The sequence below is a fragment of the Aotus nancymaae genome, unplaced genomic scaffold, assembly GCF_030222135.1.
Source record: "Aotus nancymaae isolate 86718 unplaced genomic scaffold, 86718_ANA_hifiasm-v0.15.2.pri h1tg000012l, whole genome shotgun sequence".
Taxonomy (NCBI): Eukaryota; Metazoa; Chordata; class Mammalia; order Primates; family Aotidae; genus Aotus; species Aotus nancymaae.
In genome coordinates this window covers 11933612-11946073 of record NW_026988423.1, presented here as the reverse complement: position 1 = coordinate 11946073, position 12462 = coordinate 11933612, and positions in this window count along the sequence as shown.

Here is a 12462-nt window from a genome sequence, read left to right as displayed (position 1 = left end):
TTTTATGTGGCGATGAGAGTAATGTATATTCTGCAGTTCTTGAGAAGAATGTTTTGTACGTTTCTGTTAGGCTCATTTATTCTAGAGTGCAGTTTAAATCCAGTGTTTCTTTGTTGATGTTCTGCCTCAATTATCTGTCTAGTGCCATCTGAGGAGTATTAAAGTCCCACATTATTGCTGTGCTGCTGTCTCCTTCTATAGGTCTAGTAGTAATTGTTTTATGAATCTGGGAACTCTGGGGTTAGATGCATACATATTTAGAATTGTTATATCTTCTCACTGAATTTTTTATTTTGTCATTATATAATGACTTTTGTCTTTTTTTAAAATTATTGTTTCAAAATCTGTTTTATCTGATATGAGAATAGCTACCTCTGCCTGTTTTGGGTTTCCATTTGTATAAAATATCTTTTCCCACTTCTTTATACTTTGTATCTATAAGAATCCTTACATGTTAGGTATGTTTCCTGAGGACAGCAGCTATTTCGTTTGTGCTACTTTATCCATTATGTCAATGTGTATATTTATAGCTGGAGCATTTAGACCATTTACATTCATTGTTAACAATAAGATGTGAGGTACTATTCCAGCCATCATGTGGATAGTTTCCTAGTGACTTTGTTTTCTTCATTGTGTTACTGTTTGGTAAGCCATGTGAATTGTATGCCTTTAGGTGTTTCTATTCTAGTACATATCAACCTTTTATTTCAAGATTTGGAACTCCTTTTAGCATTTCTGTAGGGCTGGCCTAGAATGGACAAATTCTCTCAGCATTTACTTGTCTGAGAATGACTTTATTTCTTTTTTATTTACAAAACATAGTTTTGCTGAATACAAAATTCTTGGCTTCAGTTATTCTATTTAAGGTGTATAAAGATAGAATCTCAATTCCTTATGGCTTATAACGTTTCTATGGAGAAACCTGCTGTGAGTCTCATAGGTTTTCCTTTATAGGTTACCTGATGTGTTTGTCTCACTGCTCTTAGAATTCTTTCCTTCATTTTGACTTTAGTCATACGGTCTGATGACTGTATGCTTTGGTGATGTCATTTTTGCAATGAGTCTTACAGGAGTTCTTTGACCTTCTTTTATTTGTATGCCCAAATCTCTAGCAAGGTGAGAGAAGTTTTCTTCAGTTATTCCCCCAAATAGGGTTTCCAGACTTTTTGCTTTTTCTTCTCCCTCAGGAACACTTATAATTCTTAGGTCTGTCATTCTATATAATCTCATATTTCTTGGAGACTTTGTTCTTGCTTTTCTTTTTTCTTTATTTTTTTCTGACTGGGTTAATTCAAAAGCCTTGTCTTTTAGCTCTGAAGTTCTTTCTTCTACTTGGTGTAGTCTATTGTTAGAACTTTCCACTGCATTTTATAGTTCCCCAAGTGTGTCTTTCATTTCCAGATGTTCTTATTTGTTTTCTTTAAAATATTTACCTCTTTAGAAATTTTTTCCAAAAAAATTTTTTATGTTGTTTTTCATCTTTCTCTTGTATCTTTCTGAATAACTTAATAATCAATCTTTTAAATTTGTTATCTGTTATTTCAAAGATTCCATCTTTGCTTGTATCCATTGCTGGAGAGTTCGTGTGATTTTTGGGCTGTTATAAAACCCTAATTTTTCATATTGCCAGAATTACCTTTCTAGTTTGTTCTCATTTGGGTAAATTATTTATTCTAAGTATTTTTGAGTTTATTTTTTATTCAACTGGATTAAAAAAATTTTCCCCCTTGAGGATATGACTTTAATGTTTACTGTCAATTATCTTTGACTCTGAGTCCTTTCAATGGTGAAGAATCTGCATGAGTTCCTTTGAGATATGGTTCACTTCTGTGTCCCCATCCAAGTTTCATGTCAAAGAATTATAATACCGTGTGTTGGAAGTGGGGCCTGTCGGGAGATGATTCGATCATGGGGGCAGTTTCTAATGGTTTAGCACCACCCCTTTAGTGCTGTCTTGTGATAGAGTTCTCATGAGATCTGACTGTTTAAAAGTGTGTGGTACCGCCCCTCCAGCTTTCTCCTGCTCCAGTCATATAAGATATGCCTTCTTCCCCTTTGCCTTCTGCTATGACTATAAATTTCCTGAGGCCTCCTTAGCCATGCTTTCTATAGAGCCTGCAGAACTATGAGCCAATTAAACATCTTTTCTTTATAAATTACCCAGTCTCAGATATTTCTTTATAGCAGTGTGAGAACAGACTAATACACTTAGTTATAGAGAATCTTTGTGTGATGATTTTCTCAGATTCTATAGTAGTAGGTGTGGGAGCATGTTCACTGTTTCCTTTGGGAGCGAATGGCAGAGGTCTCATGAAGGTTATGGCATTTAGCTTAGCTAAAAAATAGCTGTGGCTAAAGCAGGTGAGTAAATGCTATACCTCAATGGTGGGCAGAGGTCTCAGCTTTGACAGAGGTGGCTAGGGAAGCTCTTAGTGAAATGCACTGAGGTGTTTTCAGGGGCTAGCACAGATCTTCCAGGCCAGCAGGAAAGCGATCCACCTCCCAGGCACACTCCAGACCTAGTGTTCTTGCTCTTCAGATCAGACAGGCACCTCCTTTCATCTGCAGGAATGTTGATGTTCCATGCAAGAGAGATTGCAACTCTAACTCTCATGCAAGCCTGGACCCTGATGGGGCACTCCTCCTGTGGTTATGTAGTTACCCTGAAGTGTTCCAAAAAGGCCATCTACAGATGCACCCATGCCAAGCTCTCTGAGAGAAGCCCCAACTGTGTCTGCAGTGGTGGGGAAGGGGGAGAAAAAGTCTTCTCCAAGACCCTTCATGAGCACCAGGAATACCTGACTATTGAGGAAAAGTTGCAGATCTTCCTCACTGAGCACAACATTGGACCTATGCCTCTTCTGAAAAAACTTCTCTTAAGTGGAAAGTTCCTGCACTCAAGGCCTGCAGTCTGGTATTTTTGTCCATAGGATGTCCCCTTAATGTGTTGCCCTCATCTTTCCCCTAGGAGTAGCTATCCCTGAGGACCAGCCTATTATTAACCTGCTGCCTCTCTGGGTCTAGCCATCTGGTGGGGCTGCAACAGTCTAGGCTGGTGCTGGGGAAAGGATCCAGTGATGTGACCTGTCCTCTAGGTTCCCAGCACCAGCTCTGATGAAGGTGGGATAGCAATGATGTAGACACTGAGATTTCCTTTGTTATAAATAGCCTTAGTGTTTTGGCTTTCTTAAGTGCCAGTTGTAGTACTAATGTATTGGGCATGTGGTCAGACTCAAGAACTCCCGGTTAGCCAGGGTGATGCAAGTAATGCTGATAGCTGAGGTTGTACAAAAGTTTTCTCCTTCCTGAGTGCTGTATTATTGTGTTTGCAGATAATGTATAGGCTGTGCAAGTTGGCCTCCAGTCAATATGTGGCACTTGCAAAAGAAGCACCAGCTGTGGTGAGAATGGTGGAATCTGTGCTTACCTTATGTTACCCAGGGGAGGTGATCTGGTGTTTCAGGCAGTGGGTGGGGCTGTGGAGGTCCCAAATGTTCCTGTTCTTTGTATTATGCTACCAGGGTAGGTGGAGGGTAAAAACCAGCAGGATCTGTGTCAGCCAAGTTTGTGCCTTGGTTCCCCGCATGTGGGGACAAGTAGTGGCCCCAATGGCGATCAGAGAGTAGTTCCCTTTACACTGGGGTAACATTCCAGGGAGGAGTGCAGCTGCCTTTATGGCACAAAAGAATCTACGTGGGGAGTAGGGAATGGCACACAGCAGTAAGCCCCACTCAGCTCCTACACACTTGGCAAGGCTGGTCTCATACCCATAGCGTTAGCTGCTAACAGCAGCTTCCTAGGTTCCAGGCAGCCTGTGTTCATAACTCAAAACTGCCCCAGGCTGTAAGCCTTCCTGAAGGAGACAGAAACCATGGCTCTCAGGCCATGCCTCTCTTTGTTTGCCCATGAAGCAAGGGTATCCAGCTCCTGTGCTTATGGCTGTAGCACGTGTCCCTCTTATCCCTCAGTTCTGACCAATGGGGCTTATCCCCACTCAAGGTTATATTTCAAATCCCAGTTGGGGGCTTCTTCAACCTGTGACCACTACGTGTGATTTCTGCAAGGTCCCCTGTGAAGTAGGATCAGAATGGCTTCCTTTCATCCCTGATGGAGTCCGGGAGTGCATGCAAAGCACATCTCAATGACTCTCCTTCTTGTATACTCCCCACCACTCCCTATATCAGCTCCTGCACTGGGGAGAGTCAAGACCTTCCCATGGCCTAGATTGCTTGGCTCCCCCGTTCAAGTGTATGTCATATTGGCAGTGTCTCCCCATCGCATGCTCTGGAGACTCACTGTTTTCAGTTTGGTTTACCATGTAGGCTGTTGCCGGCCATTTGTTTCAAAGGGTCTGTGGTTTCTTTCAGTTTTCTGTTAAGTTTCTGTGCTGCTTCTTGGAAAAAAGTTCACAGGTGAATCTCTACTCACTATTTTGTTTTTCCAAATGAGACAGGCATGCTAACAATGCCTCCCATCTGCCATCATCTGTTTAAAATCTTTTGCCCATATTTTAAAGTTAGGTATTTTGTTTCTTTTAAGCTGTAAAAGTTATTTATATATTCTAGATACAGGTCTTTTGTTGCATACATGTTGTACAAATATTTTCTCCCATTCTGTGTCTTTTCATTTTTTCGACAGTGTCTGTTGAAGTACATTTTTAATTTTAATGAAATACATTTTATGGATTTTTCCTTTTAAAATTTATACTTTTGTGTCATATTTAAGAAATCTTTGCCAAGCCTGAGGTAAGATTTTCTCCCATGTCTTTTTCTAGAAATTTTATAGTTTTAGCTTTTATATTTAAATCTATGATATATTTTTAGGTAAATTTTGTGTGTGAGGTGTGACGTTAGAATCCATACAAACTATAGTTCTTGCCAAATGGGTAGAAATTTTATTTTTTTCTATTAAAACGCCTTGCCAAATTTGTTGAAAATTAATTTACCATATATGTGTGGGTCCACTCCTGGGCTCTTTAATCTGCTCCATTGATTGATTTGGTCATCTTTACATTAATACCACAACTGTTTTAATTAGTGTAGCTTTATGATAATTTTGAAATCAACTAGTGCAAGCTCTTCAGATTTGTTTTCAAATCATTTTGGCAATTTTAGTTTCTTTATATTTGCATATAAAGTTTTGAATCAGCTTGTAAATTTTTACATTCAACATTGTATTGAATCCAAAGATCATTTTGAGAAGAATCAGTATCTTAACAATATTAGTCTTCCAATTCAGGCACATGTTGTGTCACTTTATTTAAATGGTTTAAAATTTTTGTTAGCAGTGTTTTTTTAAAAATGTCAGCATACAAGTCTTAATGCATCTTTTGTAAAATTCGCCCATAAGTAGCTTATAGTTTTGATGTTTTTGTAAGTGGGCTTGTTTAACTTAAATTTCTAATTGTTTGTTGCTGCATATAGAAATACATTGGATTTAGGGTCTTCTGGCATGAATAAAAAGAAAGGAAAACAAAAGAAATACATTCAATATTTATACATTGCTCTTATATCATGAAACTTTAATAAATTGACTTATTAAATCTAGTAGCTTCTTTTTAGATTATATTTAATTTTATACATAAACTTAACATGTATCAAATAAAGTCAGTTTACTCCTTTCTAACCTGGCCGTCTCTTTTTCTTGACTGCACAGCTAGAAACTCCAGTAGAATACTGGCTAGAAATGGTAAGAGTCCTTGACTTATCTTGTTCATGGTCACAGGGGGAAAGTGTTCAATCTACCACCATTAATTATGACATTAACTGTTAGTGATTTATCAAGTTGAGGAAATTCTTTTATATTCCTAGTTTTCTAAGAATTTGTGAGGTTATGAATTTGTGAGGTATGAATGTTGTATTTTCTCTAGTGCTTTTTTTTCCTGCATCTATAAAGATGATTAAACAGTTTTTATTTATGTTAGTTTATATGGTAGATTATATTGGTTGATTTTCTTTTCTTTATATGTATTTTTTTAAAAACTTAAAATGCAGCCATGCTTGGAACAGTGGTTGATTTTATAATGTTAAATCAACTCTGCATTTCTGGGTATACCTCACTTGGTCATGAGGAATTATTATTTTTATATTTTGTTGGATTACTTTTTAAAATAGATGTCTTTTCATTTATTTGTGGCTACTTATTTTATTTCATCAGTGCTTCATAGTTTTCAACGTACAATTTTTTCACCTCCTTGGTTAAGTTTATTCATAAGTATTTTTTGATGCTGTTGTGCAGAGCTTATAGCTTGCAGTGAACACCAAGAATGAAGTACTCAGACAGTTCCAGCTGAGCGGACTAGTGGGTAGATCTTCCGAGAGAGTCTGTCCCAGCATCTGTCCATGAAGTATTTATTGAAAGGGCTTGTATCAACCACAAACATCCACTAGATGGTCATTTGAGGTGGGTTACTGAGGCACCTGTGACCTTGTACACTCTCAAATTGCATTCTCAGGAGGCTGTGTTTGGCGTTCCTTATCACACCATACACTCCACTCCCTGTCCTGTTTTCAGGGTCAAGGAGTTTCATTCCCATGCTCAAATAATATACAGAGTGCCTCAGTGATTTTCCAAGCCCTGACCTCAAATGCCTTGTACATAAGCTTGAATAGTTTGCCATACACTGCCTACATCTCCCCTTGTTTAATTCTTAGAGCATGCTGGTCATCCAGTACAAGGTAAGCTTCTCGTGTTCTTCTCTGGTCATAGAGGCATCACTGGTGGCAGCACAGAGCCATCTGCAAATACCTAGCAAATAGATATAAAAAAGAATAAGTATAGCATCCAATCACCCAAATGTGTATGTTTAACCTAGACAACCAAGCGTTTGGGTTTAAAATTGAAAGCCTTCTTGTAATTGCTGAAGGGTACTTGTTTGTAATTGCTGCAGCCATTCTTCAAGTTGCTTCTTTAATTCACACTCAAAAGTGAACATTTGAGAAGGCAAATTGTCATGATAAGCTTCTTGCAGATGTACTTTTCTAAATAATTTCAAGGTGGAATCTCTTTCCCAATTCCTAGTTAAATTTACAGGGAGCCACAATTCTGCTCGCTGTATTAAGATCATGACATAGGTTATATTTAACTGTATAATGTTTTGATGAGACAAGCATGTCGGATACCAGCTACTGGAAGAGACTTTAATACTATAAAAGGATTGATTCTGCTCTATGTTAAGAACACTTTGCTCAAACAGAAGTATATAAGGATGTGAAGTACAAATCAAGACTGTATCAGTAACATTAGTCTGCAAAAAGAAAGTATAGTTGCCACCACTAGTAATGTACTCACCATGTTAAAGAACCCATTAAAAAAAAAAGTCCTAATCTCCAAATTAGGGTATGAGCAGGGCTTAAAGCTTGTTTCCCTTTTAGTTGTAATATTGGTCCTGAAAGCTCATACCCTGACCAGGTGATAGAACAATTGGAGGGACTCCCAAATCCAATAGTCTGATTTGCAGACATAAACATGGGGACCCCAATCAAGTAAGGTGCCATTATTAAACAGAGGCCCTTGGTGTGGCACAGGTTGTCTGCACAGAGACTAATAGACAGCCTCAAACTTATGACTTCAGTCCCTACTCAGATATCATATAGGAAAATCAGGCACATGTGTAGCTTCATTAGACACCTCAGTAAGATTAGCAGTAACAGCAGAAATAAAGGTTAAATTTGCAAGCTTAGCATCCCTTTTTGGGCTGATAGTAAAGAGACTCCTGAGGAATGAGAGTAACACACTTGTCATGTGCTATTGTGGAAAAACTAAGAGTGAGATTACTACACAATAAAGCCAAGGAGTCATTAAATTTAATTCATCTCAAATTTTCAATTAAGGAGTAAGACAAGGGCATCCATTGACCTCCTGTCCAAGAAGTATCATTAGATGACAAAGCGGGTCAGCATCCCACCATGTAATAACATTAAAAAGAGGGGGACTCAGAACATGACTCCAATAAACATGTTCTTGAGCTGATTCCATTTTGCAAAGGACAAGGATTACCAGCCACCCTAATATCCATGTCTGTCTTACTTTCTCAGAAGTTTCTGCAATTATCACCAGATACAAAAGAAGCTGGTTCTCTGCAGTTGCAGGGGCTTCCATGATGGCAAGCTGGATAGTTGCTTGTTGATCCAATCTCTTTAGCTGTCCTCAAGTAATGTCAGGTGCCTTCTGAATCATCACTGTCATTGCTGGTCGATTCTCCAATGACAGGTCCTGTTCTTGAGGAGAGAGCCCCATATTCCCCCTTTTTTGTTTATTAGGATACACTTTAAGAGTTTGATGAGCTCTTTTAACAATGGCCTAACCCTAACCGGTTGAGTTATAAGAGATGCTAGTTCTATGTTGTATGTGCCAAAGTTGCAATGCATATGCAAAGTGAGCTCTAAGATAGTAAGGTCATTATTAGTTTTTATAGTTTGTGGAAGGCCTAAAGTTATAATAGATTTAAACAAATGATCAATTGCTTCTTTAGTTTTTTTCTCTGGTCCAGGGGGTAACATGTATTAAAACTGTATAAGTGTCCATGGTAACGTGGAGAAACTTGAATCATCCAAAGGGTGGATACTGAGTAACATCAGTTTGCCAGATAGCATTAGGCACCAGATCTTGTTGGTAGGCACCAAGCCCTAAGGAAAGAGGAGAGAGAACGCCATTGGCAATTAGGACAGGTTTTAACAATCACGCAAACTTGAGCAAGTGTCAAATGAAACTTGTTTAAGACTTTGGCATTCTGATGAAAAAAAGCATGATCAGCTTGAGCTTGCTAAAAAGCAGAAAAGTCTGCAAACCACATTTGTTATTGTACCAGAGCATCAACATGAGTATTCCCTTCTGATAAGGGACCAGGTAATCTAGAATGAGAGCAAATATGTGTGATGTAAAAAATGGTGACTATGGGCACAGAGGAGCTCTTGCATTGCAAGAAACAAAGCTAGTAGAGATTCATTAGTAATGCCTTTCACATGTGCAAGATTTAAATGAGTAATACAATACTATATGCCACATAAGCAGAATCTCTTAACTATTTATGTCTTGGTGAGGAAAAGCTTGTAAGGCCAATATTAGGGCACCTAACTCCATGTGTTGCATAGTTTTAAAATGTTCCTGGATTTTGTATTGCCAATTTTGCATGGCATCTTGCCACACTATAGCTGCTTTTACTTTTTTTTTTTTTCCCTGAACCATCTATAAAGACAGTAGTGGCAGGAAGCAAGGGCTTAGAGGCAACGATAGACACAAATGTAACAGGCCCAGTTTGTAAAAGGTTCAGGAGCTTAGAGTTTGGTAAACGGAAGTGATATTACCAATAAAGTCAGCCATTGCTACTTGCCAATCAAGATCACAAGCTAAGAGAGTATGAAATTGTTCCTTCTTAAAGGTAGAAAAAGAGTAGCAGGGTTATATTTGGACAATTGGGTGCAACGTCGGCATCCCTTTATAATAAAGAGAAGCTATTAAATCTGTAGTCTTTTGTATGTGTTTACAGGGATTATGAGACAGGTACATAACATAAAATACAGAAATGGCGAAAGATAAAGCCTACCTGCTAAGCTAAGACATGGAAGGGATATTTTAAGTGATTTTTACCATATTTTGGCCTTTGAAAATTATTAGAATATGACTGCAAGCTGCCAGGATAATAAACCTGCATTGAGTTAACTTAAGTGTGTAAAAAAAGAAAAAAAAATGCCAAAAAACTTTTTTTAAAAGTCTTTAGGTCCTGGCCATTTTTCTGCATTAGCCTTTAGCTGGAATGTCTTAGAAGTGAGCTTGGGAAAGTAGGGCTGTGGCCAGTTTCTCCTGATCAGCTCCGTGCTCCTTAGGCAGCCTCTCTTTTTAACAGTCACCACCTGTTGCTGCCCTTATACTATAAGTGGCGGCAGGAGAACAGAGAATGAACAGGTGGTAAAGTTTCTAAGAGCAGGGGCAGGAGGCAAGAGGGTAACAGGCTGGGAGAAGATCACTCCCGTCATCCTGCAGGCCAGCTACGCTTGGAGCCAACCCTGTTAGGTAAGGTACTGAAAATATTTTTATTATTTTTACCGCCTCTACGCAGAGAGGCTCAGGGGAGGAGCAGACAGGCAGCACAGGGTCTGCTTTAAAGTTTCCCAGCCAGAGAGTTTTTAAACATTTTATAAAAAAGGGAAACAAACATTCGTTACTGCTGCGTCTATCTTCTGAAGACGACAGCAGCTGGCAGAGCTCGTCCACCTCAGTCTAGTTGGCATTTAACATGAGACTACAGGAGAGCTCCCCTTATTAGCGGGCTTCTCCCCCAGAGCTCTGTACTCCAGGCTGCTCCACACTCCTCGGCCCACCTTAGGCTAATAAGGTCCAGGGTGCCCACGGACTGTTTCTTAGCCCTTTCCGTAGGGAAAACAAGAAACTGCTTGTCAACTGAGACATGCGAGGGGTGGCAGGGAAGGGCAGAAGTAGGCAAAGCAGCAGCAGCACAGCAAGCAGCACGCCACTTTCTGGGCACAGTTATTAAGGCAGGTGACCATGGTGAGGAGGATCCTCAGGACCGAGCTGGAGCTGCTGCAGCCACCGGGGGACTCGGTCTGTGCCTCCTGGCCTTCCCCTTATTACCACAAACCCAAAAAGGGGCAATTTGCCTAGACTGTCAGTGGCAGTGAAATGGGCACTCCATGGCATCTTAGTGACTGTCATGCCTTAGGCCTCTGTAGGGAGCAAGAAAGCCAAAGCTATCTGGGATAAACCCAGGAGGCAGCATGTGACTTTCCCTTACAGGCCAGGGAAACAGAAAAAAGACAAGGCCAGAAAGGCCAATGCTGGAAGTAGGAAGTGAGAACTTGCATGTTAGGAAGACATCACAGTCAGCCACTTTCCTTCCCTCCTGGAGGCGCCCCTCCAGCAGGGAAGCTTGTCAAAGGGCTGCGGCCACCCAGTTCACTTACTGGGGGTCTTCTTGGGCAGCCTCCAATCTCCTTAAGAGGGATGGGAGGCTCTGTTTTCTGAACAGGGCCAACAGGTCCCTTCAAAGGTGGAGGAAAAGAGGGCAATGGCTTTTCTGTAGGGGAAGGAAAAGGCTCTGGTCCATCCTTATCCTCACTAGAAAAAGCTTCTTATTCCCCATAGAAGAGAATGAACTGGGAAGGCAACTCTCTCCCTGTTGTTCTGGATTCTGTTTTTTCTTCTCCTTTAAATCTCCCGAATCCCCTTCAGGTGGAGAAGATGGGTGGTTGACTCACCACAATCAGGCAGATAAAGCGTACCAGTGCCCAGGTGGTCAAAATAGCATCATTAGTAAAATGACCTTGCTCATAACCTCTTTTCAGGCAGCAACCTACCTGCTCCCTTAACTCTAAATCTAAGGTTCCTTGATCAGGAAACCAAGGGCGTTCCTGCCAAGTTAAGAGCACAAGCTTGTGCACAGCTCCAGGCTCTACAGTGCACTGAATAGCCTTAAGTAGCTGTTGGACTGTTTTAATAATGCTTTCTGCTCTTGGGTCATTTCTTGACCCGTGATAACCTAGCCCCTGATATTTTAAACGTGCATCCCATCCTTTTGAGGGATGAGATTTTGGGAATTTGGGGCATCTTTTACCAGTATTCCTCAAAAATTGAGGAGCTTTCCTCCATGCATAAATTCAAGGTGATCACATCGGGGGCACCAGTTGCAGAGCTTATAGCTTGCAGTGAACACCAAGAACAAAGTACTCAGTTCTAGCTGAGCAGGGCTAGGGCATAGCTCTTCCAAGAGAGTCCGCCCCAGCATCCATCCACAAAGTATTTATTGAAAGGGCTTGTATTAACTACAAACATCCACTAGATGGTCATTTGAGGTGGGTTACCTGTGGCCTTGTACACACTCAAACTGCATTCTTAGGAATGCAGTTCCTTATCACACCACACACTCCAATCCCTGTCCTGTTTTCAGGTTCAAGGGGTTTCAGTCCCATACACAAATAACATACACAGTGCCTCAGTAATTTTCCATGCCCCCACCTCAAATGCCTTGTACATAAGTTTGAATATGTTGCCATGCACCCCCTACACTGTATCAAATAAAAATACTTATGAATAAACTTAACCAAGGAGGTGAAAGAATTGAGTGAAAAATTGATTATTTCTTAATTTTTTGGGTAATTGTTAGCATATAGAAATGGAATTGATTTTTGTATGTTGATTTCATATCCTGCAATTTTGCTGAATTCATTTATTGTAACAATTATTTTTGTGGAAGTGTTAGGGTTTTCTGTATATAACATATCTGCAAACCGGTAATTTTACTTTTTTCTTTATTTAGATGCATTTTTTTCTTGCTTAATTACCCTGGTTAAGGCTTTCAGTATGATGCTGAGTAGAAGTGGTGACAGTTGGCATCCTTGCCTTGTTTCAGATCTTGGAGAAAAAGCTTTCATCACTGAGCAAGATTTTAACTGGGGGCTTTTAACTTACAGGTTTTATTGTGTTGAATCAATTTCTTTCTATATATAA